A 17470-nucleotide genomic window follows, 5' to 3' on the forward strand; every position below is an offset into this window, starting at 1 on the left:
ATATATGTATATATACACACACATATATACATACTCATACATACACATATATATACACACACAGATACACATCACACACACACACACACAAATATGTATGTAATACAGGCTGGTTAAATCTGGGGTGGCACTGATCCCAAGTAAAATACTGTATTTCTCAGACTCCATTGAAGATATATGTAACCATATGAAAAATAAGTGCTGATCGGAATACCTGGTTATATCCTTTAAGAAGCAAGCAGAAAAATATAAATAAAGCAAGTACTTGTTGCCCTTTTGGAGTTTTCTGTTTTTGGGGTTTTGTTTGTTTGTTTGTTTGAGACAAGGTCTCACTTGTTGCTCAGGCTGGAGTGCAATGGTGCTATCTCAGCTCACTGCAGTTTCTGCCCTGTGGGTTCAATTGATCTACCTCAGCCTCCCAAGTAGCTGGGACTATGAGTATGCACCACGACACCCAGCTAATTTTTGTATTTTTGCAGAGATGCGGTTTTACCATGTTCCCCATGTTGGTCTTGAACCCCTGGACTCAAGAGGTCTGTCCGCCTTGGCCTGCCAAAGTGCTGGAAATAGAAGCATGAGCCACCTCGCCCATGCTTGTTGCCCTTTTACCCCTTTGCTTCCTCCTACTGCCATCCTGGACATGAAGGCCAAAATTTCAGCAGCCATTTTGGGACTATAAAGAAAATATCAAGAGAGTCACATCCATAAGGTGCCAAACCAATGCCAGCAACAGTCTGCCTCTGAACCTCTCCTCACACAAGAAAAACTAACTTATCTGTTTAAGGCACTGTTACTTAGATCTGTCACTGGCAGCCAAATGCAATTTGTAACTGACATAAGTCAGCTTTTTCATTAGAACTTTTACCATGTGCAAAACTACATCAGAAAGTTCAAATAGTATGTAGAAGTTAGAAACAAATTTGTGTTTAGAGTTGACTTCTTAATTACTTTTATATAAAAACAGACTTGAAAATAGGTTTGTTCTTTTGAAGAAAGACTAGTAGTACTCAGCATTCACTTTGTTCAAATTCTCTCAGTATTCCAAATAACTTTGATGTGGGAAGAGAAGAGGAACCTTACTTGACTTTTGGTGATTGACATTTAATATGTAATGTTGGATTTTTTTATTTAGCAGGGAGAGTTGGTGAAGTTAATGATGTACTATTTTTGGAAGATAAGTATGAAAAGGGCTTGAAAATCTTATGCTTGGGCACTTTGGACTTCTTTTTAAACTTGCTCTTTGGAGTAAATCAGAGAGAAACAGAAAAGTCTGCTGTTCCTGAATTAAAGGCTTTTGAATTATCTGGGAAATGGTTAAAATGCAAATTCTCATGTGTCATCCCAGAACCACAACTTAAGAAACAGTAAAAAAATTAAAAAAAAAAAAATAGACTGCTCAGTTGACCAGATGCCCATTGAATTTTTTTTTTTTTTTGAGAGACAGAGTCTTGCTCTGTCACCCAGACTGTAGCACAGTGGTGTGATCATAGTTTACTTACTGCAGCCTCAATATCCTGGCTCAAGCAGTCCTCCCACCTCAGCCTCCCAAGTAGCTAGGACTATAGGTACATGCCACCACACCCAGCTAATTTAAAAAAAATTTTGTAGAGATGGGGGTCTCACTATATTGCTCAGGCTGGTCTTGAACTCCTGACCTCAACTGATTCTTCTGCCTTGGCTTCCCAAAGTGGTGAGATTACAGGCGTGAGCCATGGTGCTTGGCCCCTGTTGAAATTTATAAGAAATCACAGAAGACACTGAATAAGGGCAGGTCTATGAAGACAGTGTGATCCTTTGACCTGGGAGGCAGAGACCCTTTCAGAGTGCCCATGAGGTCAAAATTTGTCGTAATGGCCAGGCACAGTAGCTCATACCTCATGCTGTAATCCTAGCACTTTGGAAGTCTGAGGCAGGAGAACTGCTTGAGGACAGGAGTTTGAGACCAGCCTGGGCAACATAGTGAGACCACATCTTTAAAGGAAAAAGAAGAAAAAAATTGTCGTAACGACGTTAAGATACTATTTGGTACAAAAAGTAGCCAGGTGTGGTGGTGTGCGTCTGTAATCCCAGCTACTTGGGAGGCTGAGGCAGGAGAATCATTTGAACCTGGGTGGCAAAGGTTGCATGAGATAAGATCACATCACTGCACTCCAGCCTGGACAACAGAGCAATATTCTATCTCGAAAAAAGATATTATTTGGCCTTTTTCACAATTCTCAAGTAAATAGTGGAGTTTCCAAGTGACTACATGACAGGTACACAATGGAATTAATGGAACGCAGAAGTACATAAGAACCTAGATCTCTTTTATTAAAGAGATCATGACACTTTTAATTAATACAAGTATTGATAATCCATATAACAAAACTTTTTTCATGTCCAGTTTTTCTGACAACCAAAAAATTGCCTAATTAGCAAATTAAACTGGTGTATTTATGAATTAAAGTAAAGATTACTATTTTTTCTTAAATATTTTTGTTTTGGCCAGGAGCAGTGGCTCACACCTATAATCTCAGCACTGTGGGAGGCTGAGGCAGACTGATTGCTTGAGGCCAGGTATGTTCAAGACCAGCCTGGGCAATGTGGTGAAACCCTGTCTCCACTAAAAATACAAAAAAGTAACCAGGTATGGTGGCATGCACCTGTAGTCTCAGCTACTCAGGAAGCTGAGGTGGGAGGATTGCTTGAGCCTGGGAGGTCAAGGCTGCAGTGAGCCAAGATCGTCCCACTGCATTCCAGCCTGGGCAATGGGAGTGAGACCCTGTCTCAAACAACAACACAAAGTTCTGTTTTGCAAAACTAGGATTTTGTTGTTGTTGTTGTTAGTTTAGTTATGGAGTCCCACTGCCTTTACTTGCCCATCATCCATTGTACCTTCTTCTGCTTAAGAGTACCCAGTTTTCGACCAGGCACAGTGGCTCACACCTGTAATCCCAGCACTTTGGGAGGCCAAGGTGGGAGGATCCTCTGAGGTCAGGAGCTCGAGACCAGCCTAGCCAACATGCTGAAACTCCATCTCTATTAAAAATACAAAAATTAGGCAGGAGTGGTGGTGTGCACCTGTAATCCCAGCTACTCGGGAGACTGAGGCAGGAGAATCACTTGAACCCAGGAGGCGAGACTGCAATGAACCGAGATCCTGCCACTGCAAGCCAGCCTGGGAGATAGAGGGAAACTCCGTCTCAAAAAATAAATAAATAAATAAATAAGTACCCAATTTTCTAATGGGGAGCCACCTCCCCAGTGATCTCAGTCCATGAGGTTCAAGAGGAGGTAAGCACTACTCCTGGATTCCAGCATGCGCATGTAATCCAGGCCTAGACAATCAGTGTATTCTATATACCTAGAACAATGATGGGTGCAGGCATATCCCCATGCATGACCCGATCAAACAATGCAACTCAACTCTGGGAGTCATTAGAACTGTTCTGAAAGAGGCACTGTCCTGACACTGGGATTGCTGAAAGGATAGAATATAAGCTTGGAGCCTTATCACTCTAAAGGAATAGCATACCCAACAAAGAAAACGCCAAGAAATAGAAAGAGGAAGACAAAGTCCAAATGACATCATTCAACCCTGGATTCAGCCAAGGCTGAACTTTTCACATACATGAGTCAATAAATTTTCCTTTTAGATTGAAGCCAGCTTGAGCTAGATCTTCTGACATGTGCAACTGTAAGAGTCCTGACTAATATGATTACACATGGTTAATAGTCCTGATTCATTACATTAGTCTTTCAAGTCCTGATTCATTACATTAGTCTTTTACCATGCCAAGTGCTTATATAAAATCTTCCCGGCAGGGCGCGGTGGCTCACACCTGTAATCCCAGCACTTTGAGAGGCCGAAGTGGGCGAATTGTCTGAGGTTGGGAGTTTGAGACCAGCCTGGCCAATATGGTGAAACCGGGTCTCTATTAAAAATACAAAAAATTTGAGGCTGGGTGCGGTGGCTCATGTCTGTAATCCCAGCACTTTGGGAGGCTGAGGTGGGCGGATCACGAGGTCAGGAGATTGAGACCATCCTGGCTAACACAGTGAAACCCCATCTCTACTAAAAATACAAAAAATTAGCCGGGCATGGTGGCGGGCGCCTGTAGTCCCAGCTAGTTGAGAGGCTGAGGCAGGAGAATGGCCTGAACCTGGGAGGCGGAGCTTGCAGTGAGTGGAGATCATGCCACTGCACTCCAGCCTACGCGACAGAGTGAGGTCTGTCTCAAAAAATAAAATAAAATAAATTTAAAAATAAATAAATAAAATAAAATTAGCCCGGCTTGGTGGTGCACGCTTGTAATCCCAACTATTCAGGAAACTGAGACGGGAGAATCGCTTGAGCCCGGGAGGCGGAGGTTGCAGTGAGCCAAGATCGCGCCACTGCATGCCAGCCTGGGCAACAGAGTAAGACTCTCTATCAGAAAAAGATAAAAATAAAAAAGAAATCTTCCCTTAGAGTTTATTTGCCCCCAAAAAAGCCATATGATACAATACTTACCTAATGAATTGTTTCTGGATTTTTATATCCTAAAATAATCTACAAAAACAACCTAAGGGTCCATCAGCAGATGAATGGATAAATAAAATATGGTACAGATACAATGGAGTACAATTCAGCCATAAAAAGGAATGAGATCCTGTCATTTGCAACAATATGGATGGAACTGGAGGTCATTATGTTAAGTGAAATAAGCCAGACACCGAAAGACAAACCACATGCTCTCACTTATTTGTGGGAGCTAAAAATTAAAACAGTTGAACTCATGGAGACAGAGAGTAGAAGGATGGTTACCAGAGGCTGGGGAAGGTAGTGGAGGCATAGGGGGAAGTGGGGATGGTTAATGGGTATGGAAAGTAGATGGGGATGGATACCCCCATTTACCATGATGTGATTATTATGCATTGCATGCCTATATCAAAATATCTCATGTACCCTATAAGTATATATACCTACTGTGTACCTACAAAAATTTTAAAATAAAATAATCTACACTTTTTTTTTTTTTGAGACAGAGTCTCACTCTGTTGCCCAGGCTGGAGTGCAGTGGCGCCATCTCAGCTCACTGCAATCTCTGCCTCCTGGGTTCAAGCGATCATTCTGCCTCAGTCGAGTAGCTGGGACTACAGGCAGGTACCACCATCCTTGGCTAATTTTTTTCTTTTTTTTGAGACGGAGTTTCGCTCTTGTTGCCAAGGCTGGAGTGCAATGGTGCAATCTCAGCTCACTGCAACCTCTGCCTCCCAGATTCAAGCGATTCTCCTGCCTCAGCCTCCTGAGTAGCTGGGATAACAGGCATGCGCCACCACGCCCGGCTAATTTTGTGTTTTTAGTAGAGACGGGGTTTCTCCGTGTTGGTTAGGCTGGTCTCAAACTCCTGACCTCAGGCGATGTGCCCACCTCGGCCTCCCAAAGTGCTGGGATTACAGGTGTGAGCCACCATGCCCGGCCAACAAATTATTTTTAATAGGATAAAATAGGGGAAATATCATTACTATAATATAATCATTATCACCTAGTAAAGGATATTTATCTCACCAAAAAATAAACAATTCTCATGAAAAATAATCTTCAAAACAAAAAGAGACAGCAGTTGGGCGTGATGGCTCACGCCTGTAATCCCAGGCTGGTGGATCACCTGAGGTCTGGAAGGAGGCAGAGGCTGGTGGATCACCTGAGGCTGGAGTTTGAGACCAGCATGGCCAACATGGTGTAACCTAGTCTCTACTAAAAATACAAAAATTAGCTGGCTGTGGTGGCACATGCCAGTAATCCCAGCTACTCAGGAGGCTGAGGAAGGAGAATCACTTGAACTGGGGGGGCAGAGGTTGCAGTGAGCTGAGCTCACACCACTGCACTCCAGCCTAGGCGACAGAGGGAACTCCGTCTCAAACAAAAACAAACAAACAAAAAACAACAAAAACCAAAAAGAGATAGCTCAATTCATTCTCCCCTCCTTCAAATATTTGTTTCATTTGTGAAAAATGCAATGCTAAACTCTGAGGGAGAGCAAACTGGGTAAGATTTTTTTAGGACTTTATAATTTAGCAGGACAGATAAAACATGTATGCAAATAAGTTATTCAGTGTTCCCTGAGAATTACAGAATAAAAATAAATAATATCTAGAGGAGGTTTAAAAAATCTGTAATATTATTAAAGCTGTAAGAGTTTTTGGAGATGTGACAATTCTGTCAACACGTGTGGAGGAAATTACAGTTCAGCGAGCCAGTGACTTAGTTCCCATAGCAAGTCAGTGGCAAAATCCCACTAGAAACCAGACCTCTTAGACACAGGCCAACATTCTTTCTTATTACCCCACCCTACCTCTGTTAGAAGAGAAACAAAATACCAAGAAGTTTCTTGAACTATAATTTTTCTTCAGCACAACCTGAAATGGAGAGAGAATCTCCAAGACCACACTAAAATAAGTGTGATTCTCTCTCTCTCTCTCTTTTAAAAAATCATTTATAGAGGTACAACAGCCAAGACTCTGCCTCAGTTCTCAGAGTTTGGCTTCAACTTTCTGTCATGGTTTTTCTCTCATTGACTTTTGTTTTTTATTAGTCTAACCTTGAATGTGCAACGACTTTGCCTGAGCAAAATCCCAAACAGCTTGTTTTGAACATGTTTGTTCTCTTCTCTCTTCTGGGCAAACTAATGGAGTCTGGGAGTGCAAACTTTAGTTACCTAAGTTAAACTTAATCCAGGAAGCCTTCTTTGGCCGATTTCCCAGTTTGGCAGTGCCAGCCTGAACAAAAGACTTAAACACTGCAAATTCTAATTCTCTTGTGAGTAAGAGCTTTGTCTACAGGAAGTAAAGAAAATACAAATATTCAAAACTAGCAGTGTTATTCCTAGACATCTTCTTGTCAAGAGCTTACAAAGAGGACTTGTTCTCATTAGAAATAATTGCTGTGAAGTACAATTTTTACGGTGTTACTGAGATGGCAACTCCCTACAAATAATTTGAGAGAGTGGATTAAAAATTTGGTTTTAAAGAACAAAGTAGAGGTCTCATACTCCCTGTTTTCGAAACTTACTACAAAGCTACAGCAATCAAAACAGTGTGGTACTGGCATAAAGACAGATCAATAGAGTACCATACAGAGCCCGGAAACAAACCATTGCATAGTCAAATGATTTTTGACTACAGTGCTGAGACCATTCAATGGGGAAAGGACAGTCTTCAAGAGCAAAGGTACTGGAAAACTGTATACCCACATGCAAAAGGATGAAGTTGCACCCTTACCTTTTACCATATATGAAAAACAATTCAAAGCCAGGCATGGTGGCCCACGGCTGTAGTCTCAGCTACTGGGAAGGCTGAGGCAGGAGGATCACTTGAGTTCAGGAGTTCAAGGCTGCAGTGAGTTATGATCATGCCACTGCATGCCAGTCTTGGTGACAGAGTAAGACCATTACCCCCTACTGCCCTGAATCCTCAAAATGGATCAAAGACATAAACATAAGAGCTAAAATTGTAAAGCTCTTAGAAGAAAACATAGGAGAAAAGCTTCACGATACTGGATTTGGCAATGATTTATTGATATGATGCCAAAAGAACAGGCAACAAAAGAAAAAAGAGATAAATTGGATTTCATCAAAATTAAACACTTTTATATATCAAAGGATACCACCAACAGAGTAAAAAGGCAACCCACAGAATGGGAGAAAATATTTGCAAATCCTTTATCTGATAAGGAATTAATATCCAGAATATATAAAGAACTCCTATAACTCAACAACATAAAAACCAACAACCCAATTCAAAAATGGGCAAAGGACTTGAACAGACATTTCTCCAAAAAAGACATACAGATGGCCAATAAACACTTGAAAAGACGTTCAGCATCACTAATCATTAGGAAAATGCAAGCCAAAGCCACAATGAGATACCACTTCGCATCCATTAGGATAGCAAAAGAAAGAGAGAGAGAAAGGAAGGAAGGAAGGAAGGGAGGGAGGGAGGAAGGGAAGAAGGGAGGAAGAGAGGGAGGGAGGGAATATTAAATTCTGGCAAGGATGTGGAGAAATTGGAACACTTGTTTGTTGTCAGGGGAATGTAAAATGGTGCAGCCTCTGTGGAAAATACTATGGAGTTTCCTCAAAAAAAAAATTTTTTTTTTTTGAGATGGAGTCTAACTTTGTCACCCAGGCTGGAGTGTAGTGGCGTGATCTCGGCTCACTGCAACCTCCACCTCTCAGGCTCAAGTGATTCTCCTGCCTCAGCCTCCCGAATAGCTGGGATTACTCAGCCTCCCAAGTGGCGGGGATTACTGCCACGCCCAGCTAATTTTTGTATTTTTAGTAGAGACGGGGTTTCACCATGTTTGTCGGGCTGGCTTCGAACTCCTGACCTCAAGTGATCCACCTGCCTTGGCCTCCCAAAGTGCTGGGATTACAGGCATGAGCCACCGTGCCTGGCAAAAAATTAAACATATTCATAAATTTAGCTACGATGCAGCTTGCATGCTTTCTCCTTTTCCTTAATTACGTGAAACTGAAGAGTTGCTTGTCTTGTTTTCCTTTACAGAACTTTGTTTTTTCTTTTTCTTTTTTTTTTTTTTCTGAGACAGGATCTGGCTCTGTTGCCCAGGCTGGAGTGCAGTGGCACAATCTTAGCTCACTGCAACCCCTACCTCCTGGGCTCAAGCCATCCTCCCACCTCAGCCTCCTGAGTAGCTGGGACTACAGGGGCACAGCATCACACCTGGCTAATTTTTGTATTTTTTGTAGAGATGAGGTTTTGCCATGTTGCCCAGACTGATCTTGAACTCCTGAGCTCAAGTGTTCTGCCCATCTTGGCTTCCCAAAGTGCTGGGATTACAGGTGTGAGCCACCATGCCCATTCAGAAGTTTTTTTCTTAATGTGAAAGTAATTTGACCAAGTTTTTTTTCTTTTTTTTTTCTTTTTTTTGTTCATTTTGAGATGGAGTCTCACTCTGTCACCCAGGCTGGAGTGCAGTGGCGCAACTGCAACCATCGCTTCCTGGGTTCAAGCTATTCTCCTGCCTCAGTCTCCCGAGTAGCTGGGACTACAGGCACTTGCCACTACACCCAACTAATTTTTGTATTTTAGTAGAGATGGGGTTTCACCATGTTGGCCAGGCTGGTCTCGAACTCCTGACCTCAAGTGATCCACCCACTTTGGCCTCCCTAAGTGCTGCAATTACAGGCGTGAGCCACCGTGCCCGGCCTTGACCGAGTTATGATGCATTATTCTCTTTTTTAAAAAATCCCCTCCTTAAACAGAGCTATAAAGTGGCCAAATCTGAGAACAATCACATTCATTTTAGTTATAATAAATTTAATATTTGTAAATATAAAAAAGTTTAAACACAAAATTACAATATGATCCAGCAATTCCACTTCTAGGTATATACTTGAAGTGAAAGCAGGGACTCAGACAGATATTTGCATACCAGTGTTCATAGCAGCTTCATTTACAATTGCCAAAAAGTGGAAACAACCCAAATGTCCATCTGAAAATGAATAGACTTTTTGCTGTTGTAGAGACAGGAGTCTACCTATGTTACCAAGCTGGTCTCAAACTCCTGGCCTCAAGTTTTAAAGCAGAGTTTATTAAAAAGCTTTAGAGCAGGAACAAAAGGAAGTACACTTGCAAGAGGTTTCAAGTGGGCAACCTGAGAGATCAAGCACACAGTTTGACTTTTGACTTGGAGTTTTGATTTTTTTTTTTTTTGAGATGGTATATGGGATCTTGCTCTGTTGCTCAGGCTGGTCTTGAACTCCTGGGCTCAAGCAATGCTCCCACCTCAGTGTCCCCAAGTGCTAGGATCGCAGGTGTGAGCCACCACACCAAGTCTGACTTGGAGTTTTATGCATTGGCATGCTTCTGGAGGGTTGTGTCCCTTCTGCCCTGATTCTTCCCTTTTAGGGTAGGCTGTCGGCATGCAAAGCGGCCTGCCAGCACTTGAGAAGGGCCACATGCGCAGTGTGTTTACTGAAGTTGTATGCATGCTCAGTTGAGGCATTTTTCCCTTACCAGTTGTGTGTTTATACTCCGCCATTTTGCCTCTTAGTGACTTGAGGCATTTTTCCCTTACCAGTCAAGTGTTCCTAAGGAAGGTCACATACCAGTTAAACTCTGCCATTTTGCCTCTTAGTGCACATGCTTGAGCCTACTCACTCAACTCCTGAGATGTTTTATTTTATTTTATTTTATTTTATTTTTTGAGACGGAGTTTCACTCTTGTTGTCCAGCTGGAGTGCAGGGGCGTGATCTCAGCTCACTGCAACCTCCGCCTCCCTGCAACCTCCGCCTCCCAGGTTCAAGCGATTCTCCTGCCTCAGCCTCCTGAGTAGCCCCCACCACCACATCTGGCTAATTTTTGTATTTTTAGTAGAGACGGTGTTTCACCATGTTGGCCCAGCTGGTCTCGAACTCCTGACCTCAGGTGATCTGCCCACCTCGGCAGATGCTGAGATTACAGGCCTGAGCCACCACACCCGGCCAACTAATTATTATTTCAGAGAGGCAGTTTAACAAGCGCCTGACCATTAGGCGCAGTTTAACAAGTGCCTGATGGTTGCGACGTTCCTGGATGTTGGGGGCTCTCTCCTTCCCTGCTCATGTCTAACTAACTACCAACTGTAACAACTGGAAAAGACAAATATTGTATTCCACTTATATGGGGTACCTAGAGCAAACAAACTCATAGAGACAAAGTAGAATGGTGTCTGCCCGGGGCTAGAGGGAGGAGGGAATGGGACGTTGTTATCTAATGGACGTACGTTTCAGTTAGGGATGATGAAAAAGTTTTGGAGATGAGTAGTGGTGATAGCTACACAATAACAGGAATGTACCTAATGCCACCGAACTGTACATTTTAAAATGGTAAATGTGATGTTATATATATATTTCAAAAAAAAAGAAAAATGTTGACCAGGCACAGTAGCTCATACCTGTAATCCCAGCACTTTCGGAAGACAAGGCAGGAAGATCATTTGAGCCCAGAATTCGAAACCAGCCTGGGCAAACAGTAGGACCTTGTCACTACAAAATAAAAAAATAGCCGGTGTGGTGGATGGAGTGCACCTGTAGTCCCAGCTACTCGGGAGGCTGAGGTGGGAGGATTGCTTGAGCCCAGGAAGTCGAGGCTACAGCAAGCCATGATCCCACCACTGCACTCCAGCCTGAGCAACAGAGTGCAACCCTGCCTCGAAAAAAATTTTTTTTTGTTTTAGGCACATATTTATTGAGAATAATTTTCAAGAATCAAGGTTGTTTATCTGTAGGGCTTTTTCCCCCGCAGGTTAATATGCACTTTGAAGTTTCATTCATTCATTGCTGAATGTGTGCTTTGAAGTTCAATTCACAAATGTTCATTGACAACTTGCCGAAGTTGCAACAGTGAGCAAAACAGACATAGCTGCAGCCACAACAGAGCTTACTATTTATTGGGGGAAATAGGTAAAAAGAAGTCAAATAAATAGGTTGGGTGTGGTGGCTAATGCCTGTAATCCCAGCACTTTGAAAGGCCAACGTAGGCAGATCACTTGAGGCCAGATGTTCCAGACCAGCCTGGCCAACATGATGAAAACCCATCTCTATTAAAAATACAAAAAATTAGCCAGGCATGGTGGCACATGCCTGTAGTCCCGGCTACTCGGGAGGCTGAGGCAAGAGAATTGCTTGAACTTGGGAGACAGAGGTTGCAGTGAGCCGAGATCACATCACTGCACTCCAGCCTGGGTGACAGGATGAAACTCTGTCTCAAAAAAAAAAAAAAAAAAGAACTTAAACAAACATATAAAATAATGAATTATAAATGTGAAGAAGTAAACGTTGTGCTAAGATACAGATTAATGGGGGGGGGAAGACCTACTTTAGATGGATCTGATAGTTGCTTTATTGTATGCTAGAGCTGAGAGATATAATAAAAATAAATATTTGGTCTATGACCTCGGTTCCCAGCACACAGCTCTTAAAACCCTTGGAATCTCTGGAGAGATAAGAATGTTTTGTGTATGCTAAAAGACGACTGGTGGGTGGGTGTCCCTAGATAGCTTCAGGATTGGGGCTAGTTTCCAGAAAGACCAAGGCATGATTAGAGGCTTGGAACTTTTAGCCCCACTGCCTGATCTGTGGGGAGGGAAGAAGAACCAGAGATCCAATTAATCACCAATGCCAGTGATTTAATCATTCATGCCTACACAATGAAACATCCATAAAAACCCTAAAGAACAAGGTTCAGAGAGATTCCCGGGTTGGTGAACACATCAAGATGCTTGGAGGGTGGCACTCCCAGGGAAGGCATGGAAGCCCTCCCTACAACCCGTACCTTGCCTTATTCATCTCTTCCATTTGACTGTTTCTGAGTTATATCTTTTATATCTAAAAAAAATATTAATAGGGCTGGGCGCAGTGGCCCACGCCTATAATCCCAGCACTTTGGGAGGCCAAGGTGAGTGGATCATCTGAGGTCAGGAGTTCAAGACCAGCCTGGCCAACATGGCAAAACCCCGTGTCTACTAAAAATACAAAAATTAGCCAGGCGTGGTGGTGGGTGCCTGTAATCCCAGCTACTCGGGAGGCTGAGGCAGGAGAATCATCTGAACCCAGGAGGCGGAGGTTGCAGTGAGCTGAGATCGTGCCACTGCACTCCAGCCTAGGCAACAGAGCAAGACTCCGTCTCAAAAAATAAAATAAAATAAAACAAACCATTAATAGTAAATAAAGCATTTTCCTGAGTTATGTGAGCCATTCTAGCAAATCATGAAACATAATGAGGGAGTAATGGGAGCCTCCAGTTTATAGCTGGTTGGTCAAAAGTACAGGTGGCAAGCTGGGACTTACAACTGACATCTGAAGGGGGAGAAGTCTTGTGGGACTGAGCCTATAACTTGTGTGATCTCATGCTCACTCCAGGGAGAGTGTCAGAATTGAACTGAATTGTTGGACACTCAGTTGGTATCTGGAGAGCTGGAGAATTGGTTGGCATGAGAAAAAAACCCACACATGTGGCATCAGAGATATTGTGAGTGAAAATAGTTCAGAGGCTGCCATAACAACATACTATGAACTGGGTGGCTTAAACAACCAAAATTTATTTTCTCACGGTTCTAGAGGTTAGAAGTCCAAGATCAAGGTGCTATCAGAGTTAGATTTCTGGTGAGGCCTTTTTCCCTGGCTTATAGACAGCTGCCTTCTTGCTATGTCCTTATGTGGCTTTTCTTCTGTATACACACACACACACACACACACACACACACACACACACACACACACACACAGAGATTCTCTGTTGTCTCTCTGTTTTTCATTCAATTTTATTTATTTTTAATTTTTAAAATTTGAGACAGGGTCTTGATCTGTCCCCCAGGCTGGACTGCAGTGGCGCGATCTCAGCTTGCTGCAGCCTTGACCTCCAGGACTCAGGTGATCCCCCACCTCAGCCTCCTGAGCAGCAGCGACTACCGACACACTCTACACACTCAGCTATTTTTTTTTTTTTTTTTTAGAGACAGAGTATTACTATGTTGCCCAGGTCTCAAACTTCCAGGCTCAATCAATCCTCCCACCTTGGCCTCCCAAAGTGTTGGAATTATAGGCATGAGCCACTTTACTTGGCTTCTGTTGTCTCTTCCTCTTCTTTTTTTTTTTTCTTTTGAGATGGAGTTTTGCTCTTGTTGCCCAGGCTGGAGTGCAGTGGAGTAATCTCGGCTCACTGCAACCTCCACCTCCCAGGTTCAAGCAATTCTCCTGCCTCAGCCTCCCGAGTAGCTGGGATAACAGGTGCCTGCCACCATGCCTGGCTAATTTTTTTTGTATTTTTTAGTAGAGACAGAGTTTCACCATGTTGGCCAGGCTGGTCTCAAACTCCTGACTTCAGATGATCCACCCGCCTCAGCCTCCCAAAGTGCTGGGATTACAGGCGTGAGTCAATGTGCCCAGCCTGTCTCTTCCTCTTCTTATAAGGACAAAAATCCTATTGGATTAAGGCTCCACCCTTATGACCTCATTTAACCTTAATTACCTCACTGAAGGCCCTATCTCCACATACAGTCACATTGGGGGTTAGAATTTCAACATGAGAATTTGGGATGAGGGACCTAATTCAATCCATAACAGATAGTTAATGGGGGGAAGGCCTCTCAGAGGAGGTGACATTTCCACTGAGACTGAAAACACCTACAGGAACTTGTTAAGATAGGAGCCAGAGGAAGGTCACTACAGAGCAGAAATGTGTGCAGAAGCGAAATGTACATTTGTTATACTGTTTGAGAATACTGAGTTATGCTGCAGGAAAAAATAGAAAACAAATGGGATAGAGGAAACTCCTAAGATGAGTTAAATATAGATAAGTAATTAGTGGATAGAGCATGTGTGTTTTAAATGTAGACAAAAAGAAATGAAAGAACCAAAAATAATATTCATGAGGCATAAATATGCATGAGGGACCTAGACGCTAAATATTCATGACAAGTTAAATATATACAAGACATTTAACATTCAGGATACACTAAATATACATGAACACTTAATATTTATGAAGTCTTAATTCAACTACTCATTGGTAATAACTATTCTGGTGCATGTGTCCTCTGCCCAAAAAACACAAACTCATAACCTGAGTAAAACCCATAGTTGTTCGGCAAGTTAATTGGCAAGCGACTGCTGTAGGCCAGGTGTACGTGTTCCTCCTGAGTCCTTCTGGTAGAACAAGTGTATGCCACTGACTCAGGGCACCTTCTGTCTGTGGGCACCTTTGCTTAAACGTCAACTTTGGTCCATCAACAGAGAAGGTTGATGCCAACAGAGAAGAGTCATACCAACATTGCATAACCCAGGATTTATGTAGTGTGAACCTTCTATGTTGTTTGCACCCTTCCCTAACTGTGTGTTAACTTACCCCATTTCTTTCCTTTTGCTTTTTGCTGTATGTTTTAAGTTGTTTTTTTGTTTTTGTTTTTGTTTTTTTTTGAGATGGAGTCTCGCTCTGTCACCTAGGCTGGAATGCAGTGGCACCATCTCAGGTCACTGCCATCTCTGCCTCCCAGGTTCAAGTGATTCTCCTGCCTCAGCCTCCCTAGTAGTTGGGATTACAGGCATGTGCCACCATGCCTGGCTAATTTTTTTTCTGTATTTTTAGTAGAAATGGGGTTTCGCCATGTTGGCCAGGCTAGTCTTGAACTCCTGACTTCAAGTGATTCACCCACCTTGGCCCTCCAAAGTGTTGGGATTACAGGCGTGAGCCATCATGCCTGGACTGAGTTGATTTAATAAACTGTATGTGATTCAAGAATTTTAATTTGGTCTGTAAGACCTTGTGTCCTTTGATCTTTGGGATAGCCTGCCTGATAGTGTAATTGAAGTTTACCATTGCATCAGGGTAATTTCCCACACAACAAAAGGCCTTAAAATAGGAAAAGCTCAATAATATGTTCTAGAACTGCAGTAGAATAGCCATTAGCCACATTTGGCTATTTAAATTTATGTTGATTAAAATTAAGAAAAAAATTAAAAATTCATTTTCTCAGGTGCACTAGCCACATTTCAAGTGGTCAATAATTATGTATGGTTGGTGAACACCAACAGACAACTGAACAGTGCAGAAGAACATTCCTATCATCACATAAAGTTCTATATTTTTAGTAGAGATGGGGTTTCACTGTATTAGCCAGGATGGTCTCGATCTCCTGACCTCGTGATCCGCCTGCCTCGGCCTTCCAAAGTGCTGGGATTATAGGTGAATCACATAAAGTTCTATTGGACAATAATGTTCTAGAAACTTAGAGGCCAGTGTGGCTAGAGGGTGATACTGAGGACAGTTGGCAAGAGATGGGTTTGGAGAGGAATGCAATGTCAATGTCATGCAGGGAATTGTGCCCCATGGTAAGAGTTTGAATTTTAGTCTAACATATATAATCTGGTTTATATCTTAAGAAGATTCGCTCTAGTTATTGGCTGAATAATAGGTTGGAAGGTGTGCAGAATATGGTTAATAGTAGGTCCAATAGCAATCCTTTGAAAATCTAGCTAGGCTGGGCGTGGTGGCTCGTGTCTGTAATCCCAGCACTTTGGGAGGCCGAGGCGGGCAGATCACCTGAGGTCAGGAGTTCAAGACCAGCCTGGCCAACATGGTGAAATTCCGTTTCTACTAAAAATACAAAAATTGGCCAGGCGCGGTGCCTCATGCCTATAATCCCAGCACTTTGGGAGGCCGAAGTGGGAGAATCAGGAGGTCAAGGGTTCGAGAACAGCCTGGCCAACATGGTGAAACCACGTTTCTGCCAAAAATACAAAAAATTAGCTAGGCATGGTGGTGGGGGCCAAAACAAACAAAAATTATTAGCTGGGTGTGGTGGCATGCGCCTATAATCCCAGCTGCTTGGGAGGCTGAGGAAGGAGAATTGCTTGAACTCAGGAGAGGCAAAGGCTGCAGTGAGCTGAGATTGTGCCACTGCACTCCAGCCTGGGCAACAGAGCAAGACTCCATCTCAAAAAAAAAAAAAAAAAAGAAAGAAAGAAAGAAAAAGAAAATCCAGCTTAGCTGGAGGCAGTGGCTCACACCTGTAATCCCAGCACTTTGGGAGGCTGAGGTGGGAGGATTGCTTGAGTCCAGAAGTTCGAGACCAGCCTAGACAACATGATGAAACCACATCTCTACAAAAAGTTTGCCAGGGCTGTGTGTGGTGGCTCATACCTGTAATCCCAGCACTTTCGGAGGCTGAGGCGGGTGGATCACTTGAAGTCAGGAGTTCAAGACAAGCCTGGCCAACATGGTGAAACCCCATCTCTACTAAAAATACAAAAAATAGTTGGGTGTGGTGGCACACACTTGTAATCCCAGTTGCTCAGGAAGCTGAGGTAGGAGAATTGCTTGAACCCAGGAGATGGAAGTTGCAGTGAGCCGAGATTGTGCCACTGCACTCCAGCCTGGGCAACAGAGCAAGACTCTGTTTCAAAAAAAAAAAAAAATTACCCAGGAGTGATAGTGCATGCCTGTAGTCCCAGCTACTCAGGAGGCTGAGGTGGGAGGATTGCTTGAGCCCAGGAGCTCAAGGCAGCTGTGAGCTATGATCATGTCACTGCATTTCAGCCTAGGCAACAGAGTGAGACCGTATCTCAAAACAAAACAAAAAAAAAAACAAAAAGAAAGTCCAACTTACAAGGGTGGTCCTTGGCTGGAACTTGGATCTTGGGAGGGTTTACACCACCCAACTGACAAGAATGGCTCATTGTGTCTAAATTGTATGAATGCTGTGCTTTATGCTTATCTTAGTCTATATGCAGGCTGATAAAACAAAATAGCATAAACCGTTTCTGTTCTTATAAACAACAGAAATTTATTTCTCACAGCTATGGAGGCTGGGATGTCCAAGATCAAGGCACTGGTAGATTCAGTGACTGGTGAGGGTCTAGTTCATAGAAGGTACCTTCTTACCGAGTCCTCACATGGTAGAAAGATGAGGAGTCTCTCTCAGGCCTCTTTTATTAGGGGACTAATCCC

Source organism: Pan paniscus, chromosome 2, assembly GCF_029289425.2.
Source record: "Pan paniscus chromosome 2, NHGRI_mPanPan1-v2.0_pri, whole genome shotgun sequence".
Classification (NCBI taxonomy): domain Eukaryota; kingdom Metazoa; phylum Chordata; class Mammalia; order Primates; family Hominidae; genus Pan; species Pan paniscus.